The sequence below is a fragment of the Channa argus genome, chromosome 1, assembly GCF_033026475.1.
Source record: "Channa argus isolate prfri chromosome 1, Channa argus male v1.0, whole genome shotgun sequence".
Lineage (NCBI taxonomy): Eukaryota > Metazoa > Chordata > Actinopteri > Anabantiformes > Channidae > Channa > Channa argus.
In genome coordinates, this window is record NC_090197.1 from 13,547,717 (window position 1) to 13,557,652 (window position 9,936).

The 9,936-nt window shown below is 39.3% G+C and overlaps 2 non-coding genes across 2 annotated transcripts; both read right to left on the bottom strand.

Moving 5' to 3' along the window:
• Window positions 1-458: 458 nt before the first annotated feature.
• Window positions 459-530, bottom strand: trnah-gug (transfer RNA histidin (anticodon GUG)). The gene has a single exon. It is a non-coding gene; the product is annotated as a tRNA-His (tRNA).
• Window positions 531-985: 455 nt separating this feature from the next.
• On the bottom strand, window positions 986-1,057 carry trnah-gug (transfer RNA histidin (anticodon GUG)). Its single transcript has one exon. It is a non-coding gene; the product is annotated as a tRNA-His (tRNA).
• Window positions 1,058-9,936: the final 8,879 nt, after the last annotated feature.

Sequence of the window (9,936 nt, forward strand, 5' to 3'; positions counted from 1 at the left end):
AAAAGCGTTGGTAAAGGTGAAGCTGATTTGTACTTACCCTGCATTTATTACAGCTGGTTAACAAAGCATGAGCATTTTTATTAGGAATAAAAACGAAAGGTAACTTTTGAATGGAGCTATGGAAATGTATATGTAAAATGAAGATACACCACTAAAATGTAGTAATTTGTACTTACTGTAAGTACATGCACTTATTACCACCTCTGGTTTACAATTAATTGCTTTCAGTACCAACATTGAATTTGGTTACCGTTTAAAGATGTTGCACAGCAGTGGGAAATATTTATTTCGAATACATTCACTTTCTATTACGCCTATGACATGACTGCACATTGTTTCACTGAAACTAAAACACGTCACGCATCGATACGCACAGATGGAGAGTGAACAACAGTCTGTGAATGAAACGGGAGTTTAACCTAGGATCGATGTGTATGTACCTCCCTAATAAAACGGTCTGCCGTGACCCGGATTCGAACCGGGGTTGCTGCGGCCACAACGCAGAGTACTAACCACTATACGATCACGGCTGAGCCACTGAATCAGACGCACGCTGAGTGTGTCCTTTTAGGTCCACTTATTTTTACTTTAAGCATTTGTAATTTGTTCTCTAGTTTGTTATTGACTCTATTCAATGAAGTTCAAATTTTGGCACATCCATTGTTCACATTAACATCATTAACTTTTTGTATTTCCATATGTTTTAAGGTTTATGTCGATATTTGTGTATTTAAATTATGCAGTTTGCACCCGTCAAAACTTATATCTTCCAAGGTTTTTGATCTTGTTTATTTTTTGTTCTTTATTGGAATAGAGAATAGAGAACTAGATAATAGAGAATAGAGAATTTCACGGGACCTGGAATCCTGGCGGTGCTCAATCAGCAATGTGACAGCTGGTCACGTGTGAACCAAAGTAGTTGTGCATGCGAAGTAAGAAGATTCTTATTTATTTGTACACACTGTCATATGTGAAAAAGTCTGCCTGCCGTGACCCGGATTCGAACCGGGGTTGCTGCGGCCACAACGCAGAGTACTAACCACTATACGATCACGGCTCGCCACACAGATTGATACCGTACTTGATAAAACATGCTCTATTTCTCATTGCATAAAATTTGCATATAATCATGTCAGAATTTTTGTTATTGACATGGTTATACAGATAACAAGTGAACTTTATGTTGCTTTATTCAAATTCTTTGCTCCAGTCATGTATCCTGTGTCCGGCTTATCCAGCAGACATTACTGATTTCTGTCATACAAATGTTCAGAACCATATCCTGAATTTACATTCAATTAAAATCAGTTATAAAAGATAAAATACAAATCTTTTTAAAGGCAAATTGTGAGAGTTTTATACTGGTTGTGTGTCAAACAGAGAGAGTGAGAATGATTATCTTGTCAACCCACCCTCATGGAGGGTTGCCTGGGGCTAAAATGATTTTACAGCTAAAACCAATTTCTCTCACACCACCTCAGGGCAGGAATAATATAAGAAATGTAAAGCACATAAGTGATTTTTATGCTTTTGCTCTGCCTGTGACATATTCGTAGTGCTATGAAAAAGCCATTATTTGTCAAAATCTACAAGTCACAGTGACACATCCTAACCTACTGGATTTCACTCATGAATCATTCCCATTCTGAAGAAGGTCATGGTCCCCAGCCCTGACCTTAGTCTAAAGTCTTTGCAGCCCTCTGTAATACTCCGTGTCTTTTCGTACATGGATCACAGCCTCACTCCTTGACCCCCTGAATTTAGCCTACAGGGTAAAGTGTCCGTTGTGTCAACACGGGCCTATAATTTGTCTAGGGACTCCTCACTGTAACCTCAATGACTCTGCCATGGAGATATTGTATGTGGAATATACAGTGGCTGTGAATTGAGCAGCATCATCCTGGAAGTGCTCCATGGGCAAATTTCCCAGCTGAACATCCTTTTATAAATCTGCTGGTGGATATTATTAGATTGTCTATATCAGTTGTGACCCTACATGTCTTTTTGGAGACAGATGGATGCTTGCTCCCCTATTCATACACCTGAGTCTCCTGTAGCTGGTCATGACACGAACCGTCTTGACTTCAACAACCGTAACATAACAGCTGAACATAATATTACAGCTAAATGTGGCATTATGTGGCATGTATCTGGATGTTTTTGCCATTTTTCATGCTTTGAACCAATGGTAGAAAAAAAGCCCCAATAATTAATTTATCAAAGGTCATTATGTCAACATAAGATCAACAATAAATCAAAGTAACTTCGAATACTGAACAATGCAACAGTTTTATAATAATATCAGTCATTGTTTTTACACTGATTCTTAATTTACACTTTTGTACATATCTGTACTTTTACTTCAGTAGGATTTTGAATGAAGGACTCAACTGTAATGAAATGTTTTGAATTAATTGTAATGGTACATTTATGTAAGTAAAGCATCTGGGTACTTCTTCCACTGCCCCTTCATCCGTGTTAATGTCAGTGTTAATTGTAGAATTTAATATTTGCCAGGTTTTGTTTTCAGTCAAACTTAATCCATTATTGTAACGATACACGAAAGAAAGGAGAGTCTGTGATTTAATCAAGCTATAAACTACTCATTGTGTATTTCTGAGCCTCTGGGCAGACCAGTATGTCAAGAACAGCGCAGCAGACAGAACTCTAAAGTAAAACTTGACCAAGAGAAGGGCAGAACTTTCCCCTGATGCATCCCACTCCCATTTGCTTGTCAGAAGTGATTAACAGCATTCAGCCTATCCCGTACGGGTAATGTACTTGTTCCCCTCTGTCAGGAAACCTGATCCACATACATTACCTAAATTGAAGGATTTCTGGCCCCCTGTGAGCAGGCGGAGAGCATCGGGCAAATTCTTCTAATGGTTCCTCAATCCCAGTTTGAGACTGAAGATGAATGGACATTTGCTGTCAGGGCGACCCTCTTCTAAACCTCTAAATCTAGGACTTTTTTTGCCTGCAGGTTCTTTTAAATCACTTCTCTTCTTACATTTTATCCTAAAAAGTTAATATTTAAGGTCAGTTTGTGCTTTACTCCCTTTGTTTAATCTCTTTAATACAGTGGTGGAATTAAAGCTCTAGTACATCTACACATACTGTTGCCTCAGTGCTTTTTCTGCATCTTTATGCTTCTCTATATTTCATTTTAATGCACTACATTGGTTTGAAAGCTGTAATTACTTACATATTAAATGAGTGAAGATATAGATGAGTTTACAACCTAGAATTTTTTTTATTTAGTTCCAACTGGCTCAATCAGCTGCAACATTACAATGTGCCTTACACATTTAGGCATTATTATTAATTTCCAATAATATAATATAACTTTGCAGTAGCCATTCTGCTACAGTATATGTGATTCCTATATGAATATGAAGTACTTTTTGCACCTTACATCCTTTACTTATTTCAAAAGTGTTGATTTTATTCATCAAATCTTGGTGGCAGTAGTTAAACATCTCACCACTCAGTGGCGCAACAGTGCCACGCAGAGCAAAACAGGATTCAGTTATGTCATTAACCATTCACAGTCTACAATTGTCTCTCTCTTCCTCGGTTTCCTTCTGTCTGTCTCTGTCCTTCTCATCCATAATCACCACTCTGTGGGTCTCCATCAACATCCATCACTCTTTATGGAGTTTCACAGTCAGGGGCACAGAACAGAAAGAGAGAGCGAGAGAGAGAGAGAGAGAGAGAGAGAGAGAGAGAGAAAGGGGGGGGGGATACAGCCTTCCAGTCAGGGGCAGAGAGAAGGTTCACTCAGCACTCTATTTCCAAATGACCTCCCAGATAGAAAGAATGTGTCCCTTTCCACACATTTTCAATTGCCGGTCTCGGGGTATTAACCAGACACCTTTAGATCCTCAGTTGGGAGAGCCCTGCTGATCTGTTCACTTAATTTGAATAAATTGCATTTTCCCAGATACAGTGTGTAGGAGAAATGTATCACCTATCTTTCTGTACAAAATCTTTATGATCACATACAAATAATATCAGTTATTTCAGCTGGATAATGGGGCTTAATAATGTCCAAAAACACAGTGAAGGCATATATATCCTATGGAAAAAAAGGACCCTTTTACAATGTTAGACTTGAACCTGCATTTTGGAACGTTTAAAAGGAACTACAGAGGTCTTAAAAATGCATCTGGAGTAATTAAAATACCCTGTCTCCGTCCAGCATGTCAACAGCAGGAACAGCAACAGTTAATGTTGCTACACACTTAAAAGCTCCGGTCAGCATATCTGAGTCTTTAAATTGGTATATGGTGTGTGAGGTACTTGACTACAAAGGCTCTGCACGTGATTTCTGCAGAACCCTGATTAAAGTTTAGGTGTTAGGGCACAGGTTAGTCACAGCAGCAGGGGAGAACTAACCCTGTGGGATGGAGGAGTTTCAAAAACAGTGAGGCTCTTATTGCTTTTTGAGCTAAAGAAACATTTATGAGCAATGTACCTTCAGTAACTGTCACATTACGTGACAAATGTGACATTTATTTGATAGAAGCATGGAAAACTTATGATAATGCAGAACAAAATCGTAAACTCTTTTTGTTGCATTTCGCTTTATTCAGACAGGACTGAGACACGAAGAGATTAAAAATGCATTTTGACATGAGCGATGCTCACCCACATCTGTCAGCGTGAATCATCTCGATGAAATCCGGGCACTGTTTTGATTGTTTTTAAATATGGGCTGAATCTTTAGTAGTTCCTAGGGTCTCTGCATTAATACAAGTTAATCTTTGAGGAAAATTACGTTTTAATGATGTACTTTATCACATATCATTAGTCTGCAGGTTTTGGAGAGGTGAACCGAGCCTTCCTACAAAATACAGAAAGCCATGCCAAGTGAACAGGCACATTAAAGAATCTCTCTGTACACTGTAGAGATAAGGCTGAAAATTATTGGAGGGGTTCTTCAGGCAAGACAGCCTGTATCAGTCAAGCTGTATAGTGCTAAACATTAGAGCTTGTGGTTGTAGGCCACTGAGAAGCAGCTCTCAGCTATGACTGAGTGTAACTTTGTGAGTTTAATGCAGGGATGTTGCTGAAAAAGAGCAAGCGTGTTCACTCAACCTTTTCTGGGTCAATAACACTAAAAAAGCCACCGGTCTCCCTCCTCTCATCTCAATCAAAGCTATTGCATTAGTAATTTAGAGCGGGTGTAAAAAGAAAATAACTTGCCTCATTTAAATGCTAATTTGTCTTCAGCTGAAGATTCAGTGCAATGGCAACAGGTTGGCAGAATATGGAATATATTGTGTGAGAGCTTGTAGATCAGACACAAAGAGAGTTTTCCCACCACGTTGCCTCATAAAAATCTTTTATTTCCTCGTGCATCTTTTGTGGCCCAGCAGTGCTGCATAAATACACAGGAACCAGTGGTCTGCGCTACCACCATGACTGAAAATCATTACTGATGCTTCTTTTTTCACATCACACCTTCTCTGTTGGTGGTGATGGTTTTCTTGTTATAGAGAACCCACTGCATCTAAGGCTGGTTCCAGCACAAGTTTTGTTTTTTTTTTAAAATTAAGTTATAGAGGTAGATTTTCTTGTAATTATAATCAAGTTTGCTGTAATTCAGTTGGCACATCAGTTATTAACAAATCAGAGCGTCAGTGGTTCAGCAGGTCATAGACCTGTCCAGGGTGTACCCCACCTCATGCCCTGTGATAGCTGGGATAGGCTCTACCCACCCGCCCCCAATTGGAACTGTGCCAATTGAGCCTACATTTTTGGAAATTAGATCTTCTTCATGTCAAAATGTTGATTTATTTAGTTATATAATATATTTGAGTATTTCTTTCAATGTGGTTTGTTTCAATTATACATTTCATATAGATTATAAGTGCAGTTTTTGGAAATCATATGTACTTTATCTTCCAAAGAATTAATCATGCCAAATAGACTCATTTCTTCTTGGTTAGAAACGTTTCCGTACTCATCCAAGCAGCTTCTATATACTTTATTGTTTCTACTTTGGGTCATTGTCTTTTTGATTAAAATTTTAATGTCCTCCCTTTCTTCCACCCCTATGAACTGCCTTCTTCGCTACATACCTCCTCGGTTTTTCCATTCTCTCTTTTATTCCTATATTGTTTTCCCACACATACACACATGATTTTTCTAACACTGCCACTCTTCCAGTCTCCCACGCGCTTCCTTTCTTTTTATTTTCTTCTATCTCTCCTTCCTTGCACCACTCTCTTTCAGCATCTACCTGAATCTTTAACCTCTTTCAATCTGTCTCTCTGTGTCATCCTCTGTCACTATTTCCCTCTCTCTGTCACTCACCGTCTGTCTCGCTCTATTTTTTCATTCTCTCTCTGTCTGTCTGCAGCCCCCCTCGCTCTGTCTCTGTGTGACTGAGGAGCGAAGAAGTTAGTTGAGTGCCCTTCTGCTGTTCTTCAAGGTTAACTACACACACACGCACACACACTCACACACACACTGACCTCTTGGTGAACATCATTTAATTTGCTCTTATGCAAGCATTTGACATGCCTGGCTTCATGAGTGTGAAGCATCTATTTTCACATAATTGCCTTTTGTGTGAGGATCTGCACGTGTGTTTCCATGTTTGCATATATCTGTGTGTGTGTGTGTGAAGGTATGTGCGGCTTACTCATTTAAACTGAACTGGATAAATTTCCATTACGCAGGGTTGACAAGGCAATGGCCCAATATTTAATTGGTGGGGACGGCCTGTGACACAAGGTCATTGGCTGATAATATGTCAATTATCTGTCACACAGCGGAGCTACAAAGAGAGAAAGTAGAGGAGAGAAACGCAGAGGATGGACATAACCTCGTTTGACTTGTCAGCTATCCATTCCAGCAGTTATCCCAGAGAAGAAACACACACACACAAACACACACCCACACAAGCAAAGTTACCTCGAGGTACAACAAGAATTCTTCAAAGCACCAGTAAACTCTCTTTCTTAAGCTCGCCTCCCTCTGTGTTTTCCACATGCACTCAGGTTCAGAAGGTTGTTTAATATGCTGGGGTGATGCACTATGATGTGAGTTTTAATTTCATGGCTACCTTTTAACTTAGCTTCAATTAATATGAACCAAAATCATTTAATCATTTTCATACAAAACCCTTATACAGTTTTTTTCTCCTACTGTGTCTTATCAACTCTTTTTGTTTAACATTTCTTTATATAAAAAAATAAATAAAAAATTAAAATACAATTTGAAACCAAGACCTCAATCTTGACTATTAACTCTTATTTGGTTTTGTTCCCTAGAGCTAGATCTAGAGGGACAATTCTGTCCAGAAGAATCTCCATATCTATTGGGTGTGAGGATAGTTTAACACCTTGACAAGAGCCTTAATCATAGACTCTCAACCTCAAGGTTGATGTCTGCAGGGACAGCATAGCTGTCAAGCCATCTTCATCGTTTTGATAATGACAGCTTTGCTTGCAGCGCAGAATTCAACTAGGCCTTTTCCACCTTCCCAAGCATCAAGAAGTGACATATTTCAAACAAATCCATTGACTTTAAATAACAGTAAACCACACAGTCTAGATCCAAGAGAGGCAATAGGAAATATATAAGAAACTATAAAGGAAACTTAAACTGCTATTTTAATTTTTTTTACAACACTAAGATGAAAGAGCAAATGCTAATTTCTTTTTTCCCAATGAAATAGAGCATAGAATGCTCTTTAACTGCTCATATACCATATAACTTTCATTCTCTCATCGGTCCATGTAACATTTTTCTACTTTTCTTTTATAATATGCAGAGAAAATATTTTACAAATGGGGCACACTATACATGCAATATACAAGTTGGCAGGGTGGAATAAACAAAGCGGAATAAACAAAGCTAATTCCGAGATTCCAAAACCAAGCGTTGATCCAGTTAATTTTACAGTCGTTTAAAATTGATTAGAATGTTTCATTATCAGATAGATTGATGAAATGTAACAGGTGGCAAAACATCAGTTCAGCACCTGTCAAAACCAAAAGAAAAAACGGATTCTACTAAAAAATTGCTTTCCTTCACATTTGTGCACATCTGATATGTGTTAGCTTGAATGTTCTCTAATACCAACTGTATAAGATACAGTATATGTGCTAATTAAACTGCACACTAAAATACAAAATTTCTCTTTCTCTGCCTTTGTTTGATGATGCTTCTGCTCTGTCACTCCATGATGCCACCAGTCAGATGTGACTTCAACACTTTCACAGGCCGCTAGCCTCCACACTGTGTCTATGTGTGCTTGAGTAAAGCTTTGATGATTTATGCATTTTTCTGTCCTCCTGTTCTCCCCTTTACCTCCTTCCCCATCTCCTCACCTGTCTCATTCGCAGCCTGTCTCCTCTCACTCTTTTACTCATCACCTTGTTTCTCCACATCTCACCCTACATTTTGTCCTTCCTCTTGTTGTCTCTCTCGCTCTCCCAATCTGTTCATCTCCAAATGTTTGTCAATTTGGATGCAGTGCCTCTCGTCGCTGTGGCAATGCCGAGATGGGTGGATCATGGAGGGAAGGTGCGCTGGAGGGCCGAAGGGACAGATGCATTGAGCGAAAGATAGCGGAAGAGAGATGGAGAGACATCTGATGTTCTCTTGCTGGGGCAGCCATGAGTGTAGTTACAATCTGTAAACACACACACAACAACACACATATACACATGCACAGTTGGGAAATGAACACAGGGGAAATCTGTACCCTCTCAAACAGAGAAAATTAACACAACAGGAAATTGGTTTCTGCTTTCTGTGCAAATGTGACAGTATATCCCTCGATAAATGATATAAAAATGATATTTGTAAGTTGTTTAGCTACAAAGAAGAATGGGTGGATGGTCAGACTTTAGGAGGCAAGGCAGCCTCCATTTAAATACATCAATCGACCTGTAGATATGGACATCAATTAATTCCTGATTCTGAACACTTCTCCAGATGGTTTTTCAGCTAGACAAAGAACGATCTTTTAATATGGAGGCACAGAAGGAAGTTTTAAAGCATAAATATACATGCACTGTACACTCCCCACAGTTCAACCATAGAAAGCATATTAAAAATCTGCAAAGTTGACCTTTAAGGCTTTGTGAGTAAGTCAATACTTGGGTAGGTTCTTGACCAGGTCATGAAAAGGATGAGCAATGTCTAATCTCACTTGATATTGGACCAAATCTTGTAGTAGTTATGCTTTAGAAACTAATATGTAATCTAATATGTAATACACACTTAACTATCCCAACACTGGTGGTATTAGTGAGCTGTGGAGATAAATCTACCTTTGAACAGACCCCGGGTGGCTCTTTCCCCTTCTTTCTTGTCTTTGCTAACTGTATTTAGCATGCAGACATGTAAAACTATTCCTTTAATGTCCTTTAAACTCTAACAACTAAATGACACTGCACACACATGTTCACCTTAAAAAGAAAATCTTTTCCCACTCTTGTGTGACTCTGACAGACTCTTCAGGCAACCGTGCCGACCAAAAGATCAAACGCCATGGCAACCCGGGGCTTCTGTGATCATCGTGGATACGTTGAGACAGCTGACCACTTTGTAGTGTCTGCAAAAGCAGTGTGCACACCGATCTGCCAAAACATTAATACCACCTGCTGTATGTGTGTGTGTAAGTGGTGCCTTGAGCATGTACTGTACCATGTACCATTGTAACTGTACAGGAATCTCAGGAAAAGTGTGTTTGTGTGTGTGTGTGTGTGTGTGTGTGTTAGTTATTGTCTGTCCACATGTGAATGTCTAAGGCTGAGTGTCTCCCCAGGCCCTTTTCTGATAGACCGCTACTGGGTGTTGTGGAGATGAAAGGGATGCTGGGAACTCATCTCATGCTATGAATCCTGGGTAAGTAGCGTGTGATGTGAGCACATCCTCATCACTCGGAGAAAGAAGGCTTTCATCCCTTATCCG